This window comes from Archocentrus centrarchus, chromosome 21, assembly GCF_007364275.1.
Source record: "Archocentrus centrarchus isolate MPI-CPG fArcCen1 chromosome 21, fArcCen1, whole genome shotgun sequence".
Classification (NCBI taxonomy): domain Eukaryota; kingdom Metazoa; phylum Chordata; class Actinopteri; order Cichliformes; family Cichlidae; genus Archocentrus; species Archocentrus centrarchus.
This window is the reverse complement of record NC_044366.1, coordinates 26,954,482-26,967,763: the sequence shown is the minus strand read 5'-3', so window position 1 is coordinate 26,967,763 and position 13,282 is coordinate 26,954,482. Positions and strand designations below refer to the sequence as shown.

At 41.1% G+C, this 13,282-nt stretch overlaps 1 long non-coding RNA gene across 2 annotated transcripts; it reads left to right on the top strand.

Moving 5' to 3' along the window:
- Nucleotides 1-414: 414 nt before the first annotated feature.
- On the top strand, nt 415-3,288 carry LOC115801115 (uncharacterized). 2 transcript variants are annotated; one of them, XR_004021712.1, is made up of 7 exons: nt 415-529; nt 870-1,085; nt 1,284-1,469; nt 1,573-1,666; nt 2,012-2,141; nt 2,454-2,653; nt 2,736-3,288. It is a non-coding gene; the product is annotated as an uncharacterized LOC115801115 (long non-coding RNA). The 2 variants fall into 2 exon arrangements; XR_004021711.1 differs by having other exon boundaries at nt 870-1,125.
- Nucleotides 3,289-13,282: the final 9,994 nt, after the last annotated feature.

Sequence of the window (13,282 nt, the reverse complement as noted above, 5' to 3'; positions counted from 1 at the left end):
TAACCCCCCCCCTCCCGCCCCAATAAAGTCACATCATTTCGATTTACAAAAAACATCTTACATGGATAACATGTTTATTTTCTTTATTCATTATCAATTTTGGGTAAAATACTAGCATGTTAAATCATTTGGTAATGTAACCCCCCTCTCCCCACAAAAACTTGGTATCACCCAACCCGCTTTCTCCACCAATCAGCGTCGTTCACCGTTTGTTCAGTGTTGCCAACTTAGCCACTTTGTTGCTAGATTTAGCGGTTTTTCAGTTTTTCAGCTGTCTCACTGTATCCATAGTAACAGTATACTTCCTGTTTCAAAAATACGTCTATAAATCTAAAAAAAAAATTTTTACACTTTTTATATATTTTTAATATATATTGTAGAACTATTTACTATTTTGGATTCTAATTAGAATATTTTTTTTTAAAAATGCGCCAACAAGATGACCTACTACGCATGCCCTGTGGAATTCATATCCAGCTAGCTAGCTAACCTTTAACTCTGCAGTGCTGACTGTCCGGTCATCTTCTGGGTAAGCTGCAGTGTTTTTGTGCTTGCTAAATTTTCATTATAAATATGCACATTTATACATTCTGAACCTGATGTGCTGAATGCCGCAGTTTAAAGTGGTTCTGCCTGATAGGCTGCTGTCATCCTCTATCCAAATGATAATACTGTAGTGGTAGAGCTGATCAAGCTGGTTAGCAAACTGTTTTCTTTATTTAATTTCAGCAAAATCTGCTTAAATCCAAAGGCACACTGAAAATGCCACCTACGCCCATGCAGGCCTACTGTAATGATTTTATAGTTTAGATTTTCACTGCAGAAAAATCCTGAAATTGTATTTAATGGTTTTATAAATCTTCTCCCAGCCTCCTCACGACCTAATCACAATCTACAGAGTCAATCCTCTTCAAAAGCAAATCCAGACTCTTCTAATTCCACCAGTTCATCAGGATCCAGGAGTGTCAGCTTTAGATTCATGTGCTGACATTCAGGTGCATTACGTTCAGTCTGTGTTTAGATCAGGTGGAGGTGAGGGGAACCAGATCAGAGCAGCCTCCACCTGCAGTGAGGACGTGGAGCAGGTGAATAGTTTTCCTACTTATCATCATGTTTCCAAACCAGGTTAGTGGCTGTTTGCTGTGACACTGACATCTGCCGTCACTCTAAATTTCAACGTCAGTCCTTTTACATGTTTATGTGACCAAGTCTACCACAGCAGGGTTCATGTTTGTGGGATCTAACATTTTGCTTTGTCTCCTAAAATGCACACACACTCACAGTGCAGTGTGATATGGAACAAAAGGACAGAGCGCAACATACAGCATATGCTCTGTCAAATATTCCACAAGCTAAAGATCTCTGCACAAACCTGCATAAAGAAGAAAATGTCTAATATTGGCATGTTCTGTGAGAGTGTGGGAAAGTCCTTCAGTCAGAGCTGTGACTGATCACACACAGACACACCAGTGAGTTCATGACAGAGTGGATGCTAATTTTGTGTCCATAAAGTTTGTGTTTAATGTGCTTACCTGACACATCATTAACAGTCTATATATTTTGTTTTTAAAGGATCAGGAGGTCAGAGCTCCCTGATGGATTGCCAGAGAAAGATGGAGCTCCTTCATTTGTGTGTCAGCAGCCCAGAGTATTCACAAGTAAACAGGTACTTATGCAGTATAATCATTTTTATTGCAGTACTTTGTCGCTCCTGCTTTGTTTTCACTCTTTATTTGCAGGTGTGCCTGTGTGTGTTGTTGGTTTGTATATTTTTCCCTAACAGACCAGCAAAGAGCAGTCTTCTCTGCTGCATGAATCGCTGCCACAGTAGAAGCAGCAGCAGAGTGGACGTCTTCACTGAGAGCTGTACGCTCCTGTGGTAGCTGCTCTTCGATGCTACGATTGACTTTACTTTGGTTTTAGTTGGGTTTTCTCTCAGGGAAGATAATTTGATAGCAAAAGTGTCCTGTGTTGTTTTAATGTAAGGATTGGTTGAATTCTTTCCAAAAAGGTCTTTGATGAGCTGAGGGCTTTGAGAAGGACTGAGGAAGAGGACGCAATCCTCCTGAAAGAAATGAGGCAACGCTGGACGTCTGTCAGGCAGAGGGAGCTGAGTCTGCAGGACGCTGCTGTGGAGGAAGGTAGGAAGAGAGAGAGGATGGTTCAACTTGTTCTAGTATAATTCCTTAAGCATCTGTTCTAAGAGCTTTTTAAACAAGCCAAAATATCCTTCTGGCTCACTGAACTTTGAAAAGGTTGGAGCCATTTATGGTCTTTTTTGATTGGCTGTTAGGTGACTATTGTGGTTTACTTAGCCTGCTTAAAATGAAAAAGATTTGGCTTTTCTACAGGTGCCAAAATCCTGACTATCTCCAGCTTCATTTATGTAGCAGTTTTATCATAAGAAAAGTAATTAAAGATTCCTGACTGACCTGCTGTGCTGTGTGATTCAGGTCTGTGGGCACACTGAGCTCAAAGCTAAACTGCAGATGCAGCTGAAGGTGTCGGAGAGGAACACCTCAGGATCTTCCAGACTCCTGGGACTCGTGCAGAACCACTGAAGGGGCTTCATGATGAAGATGGCAGAGGGAAGAGAGCACTTCAGAAAGCAGTTCTGATGATGAGGATGTGTAACTGTGTGACATCAGCAGAGGTGCATATCTGGTTCTCTGATCATTTGCTAAACTTTTCCCATATTTAATGTTGTAGTAACTTTGATTTGCATTCTCTGTTAGGCGCCTCAGGGACGCTGTCCATCAGCACGACTGCTCTCTGCTGGGAGGTCTTGCCTCCCAGCCGCGAATTCAATAGGCTCCTCGCCGATTCCTTCGGGGGGCTCGGGCCTAAAAAGATTAATGAGTTATGAGTTGTGGAACTACAGTTCAGCCCAGGCTGTAAATAAGTTAAAGAAAAGGGGAAAAACAGACTGCCCAGTATTTTTCTGTTTTATTCTGTCTCTAGTAGTGATTCAGTGTTGCCAGTGTACCTTACATGTGCCATCTAGGACATTGCCCAAAGGTGCCACAGGTGGCATAGAGAACCAGAGGAACGTAAACCCCCTGAGAGGCAAACACTGCAGAATAAACCCTGCAGTTAAGCTGTAAACAAGCTTACGTTGTGTGCCTCTTTATTTTAATGCACAGAACTGCTGGATTTGGAACTACGCCCCTCCCTGACATACACCAGAACGGGGGGGGGCACTTGCATGTGGCCAACAACAAGAACACTGTAATGGCAACTTCTATTATTCTGTTACATCTAGCTGACAAAACAGAGGTGCATTTTTAGCTGTGAATGTGAGGCCAGTGCTGCTGTGGATCATTCCTTCACTGGTTTGCTGTAAGTCTTAGCTAGGATAAATGGAATCCATAATTCTGGTAATTTTCACAAGGACTGGCATAATCATCATTTTCATACTATAAAAATGCTTTTTGGTCACTACAAATTTTATACACGTTTTATATTAGTGTGGTAAACATTTAGACATCCACAAATTATTTTGATGGCACATGATTGCCTTTTATTTTATTTTATTTTATTTATTTATTTTTATTATCGCTCTCCTCCTAGCCTGTGTTCTCAAAGACGAAGAAACAGGTTGGGGATGACAAGGAAAAAAAAGAGTAAAGGAAAGAAAAGAGGAAAGAGATAGAGAAGAGAAACCCCCAACAACCCCCTCTGAGCAAGCACTAGGCGACAGTGGGAAGGAAAATCTCCCTTTAACAGGAAGAAACCTCTGGCCCAACCGGTCTTGGCAGATGACCAGTTGGCACTAGTGTTGTCCAGGTGGAACTGAAGATGCGGTGGAGTTAATTCCAGCAACACCTGAAGCACTTTTTCTTTCTCAGGTAGCTTTCCTGCAGGTCTTTGAGCTGTAATATAAGGTTTCTCAGAGCTCTGACATTTTGGTCATTCTGCTTCTGAAGGTTCATTAACCTTTCCTCAAGGTCTTTTATATTTTCCAGCTTTGCTGCATGCTTTTCTTTCAGTTTCTTATATTTCTGTTCCTGTATTTTCTTTGCCTGGTGCACGTCTTGATGTACTTGGTCACACATTTCTTGTAACTCCTCATTCCTCCTCTGCACTTCTTGGAGTGTACACTGCATGTCTTTATTTGTATGCCTCTGTTGTTGCAGCTTCTTCTGCAGTTCAGTGTTTCTCTGATGCACATTGTTAGAGACATTTTGCAGTTCTGCATTTCTTTTCACCAGTTTTGTGATCCTGCACTGCATCTGTACCTTTTCTTCCTCCATTTTTTCACTTTTGACCTCGAGGTCACTATAAATCACTTGCAGATCTCTATTTTCTTTCACCAGTTCTGTGATCCTGGACTGCATCTGTACCTTTTCTTCCTCCATTTTTTCACTTTGACCTTGAGTTCACTATAAAGAACTTGCAGATCTCTATTTTCTTTCACCAGTTCTGTGATCCTGGACTGCATCTGTACCTTTTCTTCCTCCATTTTTTTACTTTTGACCTCGAGTTCACTATAAAGTACTTGCAAATCTGTATTTTTCCACTTGTTTTGGATTTCTCTCAGGTTGTTTTCCATCTCTTTCAATGTTGGTGGTTGTTTTTGCATTAGTAGCAAGTCTTCAATTTGCTGTTGCATGTCTTTGTGCGTCACTTTCATTTTATGAAGCTTGGACTCCACCGAACTGCACTTACTTTCCTGTTCTTTTTTCTGTTTACGAATTAAATTAAGTTCTTCCAGGGCTTCTTGAAGCATTTTTTGCTGCCCTTCATTTTTTCTCTCAGACTCATTGAGCCTGTGCTGCATCTGTGCACGTGACGCTTTCATTTCACGGTACTTGCACTCCAGCTCTCTGCATTTAGCTTCAAATGCTTCCTTCTCTGCTTTTATTTGCTGGTACGCATTCTTGTACTGAGCTTTCTCCGTTTGGTGTTCTTGTATGGCGTGTGCAAAGTGCTGCTGTGTTTGATCAAACTTTATTTCGAGCTCTTCCATGATATGTGAAAAATGCTGCTTTGTTTGATTAAACTGTATTTCGAGCAGATGACTGTTTTCGTACGTTGTAGATGTGCTGCATACGATCAAATGTTGCAGCTCTCCAGTCTTCTTCTGTTTGAAGCTGCAACAAGAAATCAGGGAATTTAAAGTGTGTGTCTGATTTGAGTTCCAGTTGTCATGCAAGGTGTGGGGACTGATCCCAACATCCCCGTCGAAATTGTCTAAGTGTTTGCTGGCGTCTTTGTCTGTTACTCCACCTCTTTGTATGGCTGTGGTCAGCAGTGCTTGCAATCGCTGTAGAAACTTAGAGGCTTTCTCATCTGAGTTCTGATGGGTGCTTAGAAAGTGTGCAAAGATCTCTTCTCAATCCTCAACTAGTCCATATGCTGATTCAAGAAGTTCAACATCTTCACTGGGGGCTGCATATGGGCCGAGTTGTCTCACTAAGTCAGAAGCGGGTGTGAGCTGTCTTTCTAGAATCTTTCTTCGTTTCATATCAATTTCAAGGTTAACTTGCATCATGAGCTCATTTGGAGGCTTTAGGAACCTGCCTGGAAAAGGGACAAAGCCATTTTGAGCTTTGACTTTGTGTGTTGGAGCTGTCATTCTTAATCACATGCTCCAAAGTAATTTTCTGAACTTTAGGAGGATCGAGACTGTCCATGTCTGGAGTTTTTTGATCATTTGATTTAGTTGGCTCGATTATGTTTGTTCATAGTTTTTTCTTTGTTCCAAAGCTAGAGGTGTCTTGTTCCATAAGGTCAATTTTAGTGTGTGTTCTGGGTACCAAAGGTGTTCTGCTGTCATCAGAATCTGCTTCATTATTGGAGCTTAGGTGGTCTCTGTGATTAAGAGACTGAGGGCCCAGCAGGGCTGGCTTCCTTAGGGGTCTGATTGACTTTGTAAGCTACATCTCCATGCCACATAATGTTATTCTCAGTGCGGGAGTAGAACTGTGGGAGGTAAGAGCTAAGTTTGTAACTGATTCTTCAGATTGAAACTCCACTAAAGCTTTAACAGCAGAACTCTGGCCTGTTTGTTGTAACCTCAACACTTTATTTACAGGCCCAAAGATTGAACAGAACTCAGAAATCTGTTTGTATCAGGTGCAGCAATAGTATGAATGGGTCCACCGTGGAGAAGTGTTTGGGCATCCAGTATGTCCCTGGCTTGCTGATCCAGTAGTAGCTCTACGACCAACCAGTCCAACTTGAATCAGGTGAACGAGAAAAAACAACCTGCATATTCAGGGGAATATTAATGTCACTCTTTCTAAATGAAAAATAATATCAGATCTAGTAATATTCATTCGCAACTGCAAAAATCTATGCAGCAGCTTACAGGTCATTACATAGTGCTATATCACTGGCATTAACAAGATGGCGCTAAGTATCAGCAGCACATACATCACCATCTACTGGTTAAACACAGATACTACACCATTAAACAAAGAAAACAATTTGAACCTCAGTGCATTAAACTAGCTGAGTTCCAACAGGAAACATACTGAGAAGATCCAGGTTGAGCTTTGGATCAAAAGGAGGCAACACTATTAAACGTCACTGTATAATTCACTAATAGGTTCTCTGGTAGAAATATCTCAAATTTAATCATGTTATGAAACCTGTAGTGAAGACAGTTAATTTCATTCATTCCAAAGCCCTGTAACACCACCAGTTTCAGCAGGTCCTGCTCCACGTCCAAGCTTAAAATGGAGATGTAACATATCCCAACAAGTGATTGTTCCCTCTGAGTAAGGGAATTGGACAGATTTTGGCTATAAAGTGACAGCCAATACAAGAGCTGTAGTTTTTTTGGTGGCCATAACACAACATTTGAACATGCTCATTTTTAATCTTCAAGGGAACAATGCAGTAGTGCGTATGCACACATCAAGCACATTTTCCAGAAGTGCACGAGGTAATGGCCAGTTTTCCACAGGACATTTATTGGTGCACAAGCAAAGCAGTATGCGGCAGCCAGGTCATCCCTTATTGTGGAGTTTAATGAGCGCTTTTAGCATTTAGCATCATCTGCAGCTGGAGCTCACTGTGACCATGAGAAGCACAGTTATAACTTATAGCTTCGGAGTGCTTTGAATTAGTGTTGAACATATCTGCGGTGTAAACTTCTTCAAAGGATAACATTCATCACTATCAACACTTATAGGGCAAAACCACAGCTATAAATATGTGGCCACTGGATTTTTTTTGTCTCACACATTTGAATCATCTGTAACTGCTGGTCTTGTGTGTCTGTAAATGTGATGCAAAACTGTTTTCTGAATGATCTTATGTGAAAGATTAGAGTGTTTCATGTGTTTTGAACTGTTAACACACAATATTTCATTACCAATGAAATAACCTGAGGTAATGATACGCTTCTTGGCAATAAATCTGAGAGAGTTGGGAAGCCTGTTTATATCTCCTTAAGCGCTGTCTCACCTGTAATTTAAATGCACTTGTGGGTCGAGCATGTGGCTGTGTATCTTCCACATGCTACTGAGGCCGCTGTTTGTTAAACAGATAAATTGTTCCTTCAGATGTCGGTCATCCAATCCAATAAAACACACCAAACATAAATTGTGTTGCACAAAGATTCAGTGTTTGATTTTTTTTTCCCCATCCAGTTTTTAATTTGTCAAAGATATTTCCTTAAATCATTGACTTTTTTTTTTTGACATTCATGTCTTTCAAAGCTGTCTCAACTAGCCCTAGTTATGTTCAGAGATCAGAGGAGATTCAAGGAGGAGAGGAGGTTTTTCATGACTGTGAGCGACATAAAGGGCTATTTATATAATCCAATCATAATGCTTGCTGTCTCTTGTCTTTACATTAGGACTTAATTTATTCCTTTAAAGATGGCAGCAAGAATTAAACAGTGTTCTAATACTGTAAATCAAATGAGTGTAAATCCAACAGAAGACTTGGGAGCACCAAGAGAGCCAAATTCACAGAAGACCGTTTAAATCTGAAATTGGATCCAATTTTATTTTTATGAAGGAATTAATTATATTGAGAATAATATAAGTATTAGCTATAAATTAAACAGGAAATGTACATTTGATTTATTTGAGCTTGAGTACAAATCCTAAGTGGTTAAGATGAGTTTAGAATTAATTCTTAGGAGGAAATTGGCAACATATGTTGCAAAGAGCCAAAAATGATAAAATAATCATAATTAAAAATGTTAATTTTATTTAACCTGGTCCTTATCTGTGATCCTTCATGTTTTATACAACCTCAGATTCTTGGGCAGATTATAAAGTTCAACATGAGAATCAGACAAGATGTACTCTGACGCTTTAGAAAAATTCTAAGATAGGCTCACCACGTCTGCATAACCCATGTGTTCCTAAAGTAAGCACTGGATGGCAGCCTTTCATAAGTTTTCCAAAGACACAATGCAGCGCAACTGCAAAGTCACTGCATTGATATTGTCTCCAATCAGCCGCTGTGTCTCATAATGGTTTAAAGCAAAGGGGACTTTTTAAACCAATTAAATTAATTTATTAAAATGCATTAAAAGTGTTGGATGGGGGAAAAAATAACAAGTTTCGAGAACCTAGCTGATCCTCATGCTCTGCTTGTCAACAAACTGTTTCACAGTACTGCAGCTCCACTGCCTGAAAACTTTGTACAACTTGCCTAAAAAAAAAAACCCCAAACAAGTCAGATGACCAAAGAACCTCTGCCTTTGCACAATCTGCCTTTCCATTGAAACATAGTCTGAAAACAGATGTATATTTTTGTCATTAGGCACAATGTGGGATTGTTATTGTGATATCACAATATTGTACAATTAGTTAATGTAGTAAATTTCTGTATAATTTGATTGAACTTGCCCTTTTCTAGATCATGAATTTGTAAAAACACCAAACCAAACATTTTACCTATTGTCCCATGAGCAAAATTACATGCAATATAAACCTGCGAAATAGGTTGCTAATGATGCTTCCAATAATGTTATTAAAGTAAATGAGAAAAAAACAAAAGTAATCAAACTAAAACATGGTAAACATGGTGATGTCAAATTCCTGCACAGCAGAGCTTTGTGCAAAGAAGAAGCAAGGTTTAATCAAGTCCTTCACTCAGAGCTCAGTAAGAGGCTACTGTAACTGTGTGCTTAGACTGCTGAAATAACTTTTCTCTGGCAAAGAGGCTGTAAAATGTATCCTGCAGACTTGCTTCCCCTGGATGAGTTTAACAGAGTCACATTACTTAGAAGATTTCTGATCTTGGGATGACACTATAGACTGCATGTAAATGTTGAAGGCACAACCAAACCATCGTGTTACCAGTGGTTAGACACTTGAAAGAATTAAAGAGTGCTGCAAAGCTCGTTCTGGACATCTTATTTGTTCTGTTCCCATGAGCCAAGCTTGCTGTAGGGGTATCCCCCACTGTCCTCAAGTCCTCTCCAGCAGACCAGCGGAGCTACACAAACAAGACCTGGGGTCCAGTCAATTTGTCCGGACAAATGTGGGGATTTGGGACCACTGCAAGCTATGCCGGGATGAGTGCTTTTTGTTTGTGTGCCAAGTAACTCCTTTCAATCCCCTGGTCTCTTAAGTCACTCTATTCACCCCAGTCTTTGTCTGGTGTGTCTTGAACCTGACACATTGAACTAGGGAAATTTTTTTTCGCCCTCAATTATGTTGAAATTCTGTCCTTTGAGAGGTCTGTCTGGACTGTCCAGGTACAAAATTAGATTTTTCTGAATGTTTTGTTACATCATTGGTTCTCTTCCACCCAGCTCTCATCTCTGTGGAAGGAGGGATCACAGTAGAACGAAGGATGTTAGACAGATGGGGTGGGGTGGGCTGTGCCCCCCCCCCTTCCCCCTACACCTCCACCCCTGGTCAACAATGAGATAAGTTCACACTGCATCAGGACAAGTGGCTAAAACAATCTGAGAAAGTGGTTGGAGCCAGGCGTCACCTCAGGCCCCTGTTCTCGACTGGTCCAGTCAGGCCCCTCTGTGCTCTCAGCATGCTGATCAGAGGATTAAGTCCCAGAGGCAGCATCAAGTCAAGAGCATGCTGAAGAAAGGGAAAGGCATGCAGGGAACATGAGTTACATGACAGTTTCACACGCATCCACACAAGAAGGTGAGCAGACAGATATAAGGACCACACACTCCTGTACCTCGGGCAACTTGTTGGTAGAGGGTACCACAAGTCTGTCATATAATGTTTGTACAGGAAAATGTGATAACTTTGGAGCATTTAAAAGAATAGAATGCTTAAAATCTATTATTTCTGCACTAAACCAATTTATTCTAGTCTATTAAGGTGAAACTCACTTTTCGAACATGTGAAGTAATATTCATTCCGTTTCATCCATTCGCTTCTGCTCATCCTGTTCAGGGTCGCGTTGGGGCTGGAGCCCATCCCAGCTGTCATAGGGCGAGAGGCAGGGTACACCCTGAGCAGGCTGCCAGCCTGTCGCAGGGCCATGTGAAGTAATATATGAAAACCAGTAAATATTTAAGTGATTGGCAAACCATCATAAAGTACAGAAACATTTGTTTAAGGAGTTGAGGCAATCTCTGAGTGAGAAGGAAGTTGCAGTTGCAGCTGAAGTTGTGAGGAAAACTGCCAAGAAGGTGTGTGGTGTGTCCTCTGGACAGAGGAAAGAAGACAAGGAGACTCGGTGGTGGAATTAAGCACAGGAAAGCATTCAGAGAAAGATGGCAAATAAAAAGAGGGACAGACAGGGAGGCGAAGAAAGTCAAAAGCTTATAGTGAGTTCCATGTGAGGTTGAACACTATGGAAGGAGAAAATGACGTATCAACTGGGCAGGCAGAGAGATCGAGCTGGATGTGCAGCAGCTTAGGGTCATTAAGGATAGAGATGTAAATGTGATAATGAATGAAGAGAGTGTGCTGAGAAGTGTTTTACAGTATTTTAAAGAGTTGATGAATGAGGAAAATAAGAGAGGAGGAAAGACAGTGAATCAGGATTAGAAAGGAAAAAGTGAGGGCAGTTATGAAGAGAATTAAGAGTGGAGGGGTCCAGATGACATACTTGCTGAGGAATGTCTAGGACAGAGAGCAGTGGACTTTTTGCCCAGCTTGTTCAACACAATCCTGAAGAGTCAAAGGATGCCTGAGGAATGGAAAAGTGAACTGGTACCAGTTTTCAAGAATGTGCAGAGCTGCAGTAACTACAGAAACATAAAGCTGATGAACCATACTATGAAGCTATTGGAAAGTGTTGTTGAAGCTAGAAGAAGAGAGGTGGAGATCAGTGAGCAGCAGTATGGTTTCATGCCGAGAAAGAGCACTACACATTCGCTGCTTTGACAGTGTTCACAGAGAGTACAGAGAGAGAAGGTCAGAAGACGTGCTGTGTCTTTCTGGATCTAGACAAAGAATCTGATTGGGTGCCAAAAGAGGAACTGTGGTACTGCATGGAGGCGTCATGAGTGGCAGAGTAGTAGTATCTGAGGATGATGCAGGACATGTATGAGGACAGTGAGACAGTGGTGAGGTGTGCAGTAAGAGTGACAGATGTGTTCAAGGTGGGGGGTGGGATTACATCAGGGATCTGCTCTGAGCCCCTTCTTGTTTGCAGTGGTGATCGTTGACAGATGAAGAATGGCAGGAGTGTCTGTAGACTATGATGTTCACAGTCAACATTGTAATCTGTAAATGAGAGCAGGGAGAAGGTGGAGAACCTGGAGAGGTGGAGGAATGAAATGTGTGAATGAGAACGAGATGGGTGTAACAGTGAAACTGCAAGGAGCAAAGTTAGTGAAGGTAGATGAGTTTAAGTACTTGGGGTCAACCATTCACAGCAATGGACAGTGCATAAGAGAGGTGAAGATGAGAGTGCAGGCAGGGTGGAGTTGAGTGTCAGGGGTGATTTGTCACAGAAGGATAGCTGCAAGAGTGAAAGGGAATGTTTACAAGATGGTAGTAAGACCTGCTATGATGTATGGTTTGGTGACGGTGGCGCTGAGCTGAAGATGGCCGAGTTGGAGATGCTCAGCTCTTCAGTGGGAGTGACCAGGACAGACAAGATTAGAAATGAGTAGATGAAAGGGCAGCTGAGGTTGATGGTTTGGAGGCAAAGTTAGAGCGGCAAGGCTGAGATGGTTTGGACACGTGCAGAGGAGGGATAGTGGATATATTCGACAAAGGATGCTGAATATGGAGCTGCCAGGCAGGAGGAAAAGAGGAAGGCCACACAGAAGATTATGGATGTAGTGAAGGAGGACATGCAGAAGGCTGGCATGACAGAGTAGGATGCCAGGGATAGGGTGAGATGAGGGAGATGATCTGCTGTGGGGAACCCTAAACTGAACAGACAAAGAAGAAAAACATCAGTTTTTTTTTGATTGTGAGTTCAAGCTAACTTTTATCAGTTTGTGTGTCTATTTTTAATCTCCTGAACTTTTTCATGGATGTGTGCTATTGCTGCACAGTTTTGCAGACCATCTAAATGTTTTAGCCATGAGAGAGCAGTGGAACAACCAGTAATGTCGGCTCCTCCTGTTTGTGTTTGTGTTGGTCAAATAGCTTGGCCCTCACTACCATATTAGAGTCATAAAACAAGACAAGGAATTTTGAAGTGAAGTATTAAAAAATACAAACCATCCACTGTAGCCTTTGCCTCAGACTCTCATGCTGCTTTTTTGTCTTTGTTTTTTTTGAAGACTGCATACAAGTATGTCTGCATAGGCCACGTACCCAGTATCCTTCACTCTGTTTAGCCACAGACCTATGCAAAGAACAAATGCAGTGCCATGACTTCCAGCTTAACATATTACCTTGATTCTAATAGCAACATGTAACCAGTGGATCTCAAATGGGATCATTTCCCATTACTTTCCATTTGCATGAAATTACTACGGCGAGGATGACAGTTCATCAAGAAAACACGTTGCTTAACTTTTTTAATAACATACAGAGTGTAATGCAGCGTTTTCATCACAACTACCTGCCCTGACACTGGAATCATCAATTAATCCAACTCATCCAACTCATGGTGCCACAGCTTTGTGGTAATCACTGTAATAAAAATTGTAGATAAATTGTACATTACTTGTGTTGTGCGTTAAAGCAGAAGATTACTGTGGTTCTTGGCTCAGTAACATTGTGGCTAAGAATAGAAAATATATAGTGGGAAAAACCTGGAAACTGTGATGCAACTTTGTAATAATAGTGAAACAAAATAAACAGAATAACATTTGTTGCATGGATGTACCTGAAACAATTGTGCATGTTTCCTTCACAAGATGTTAATGTTATCAGTGTCTTTCAACTCCTATAGAAAATACATTCACGTTAGAGCCTGACTGATG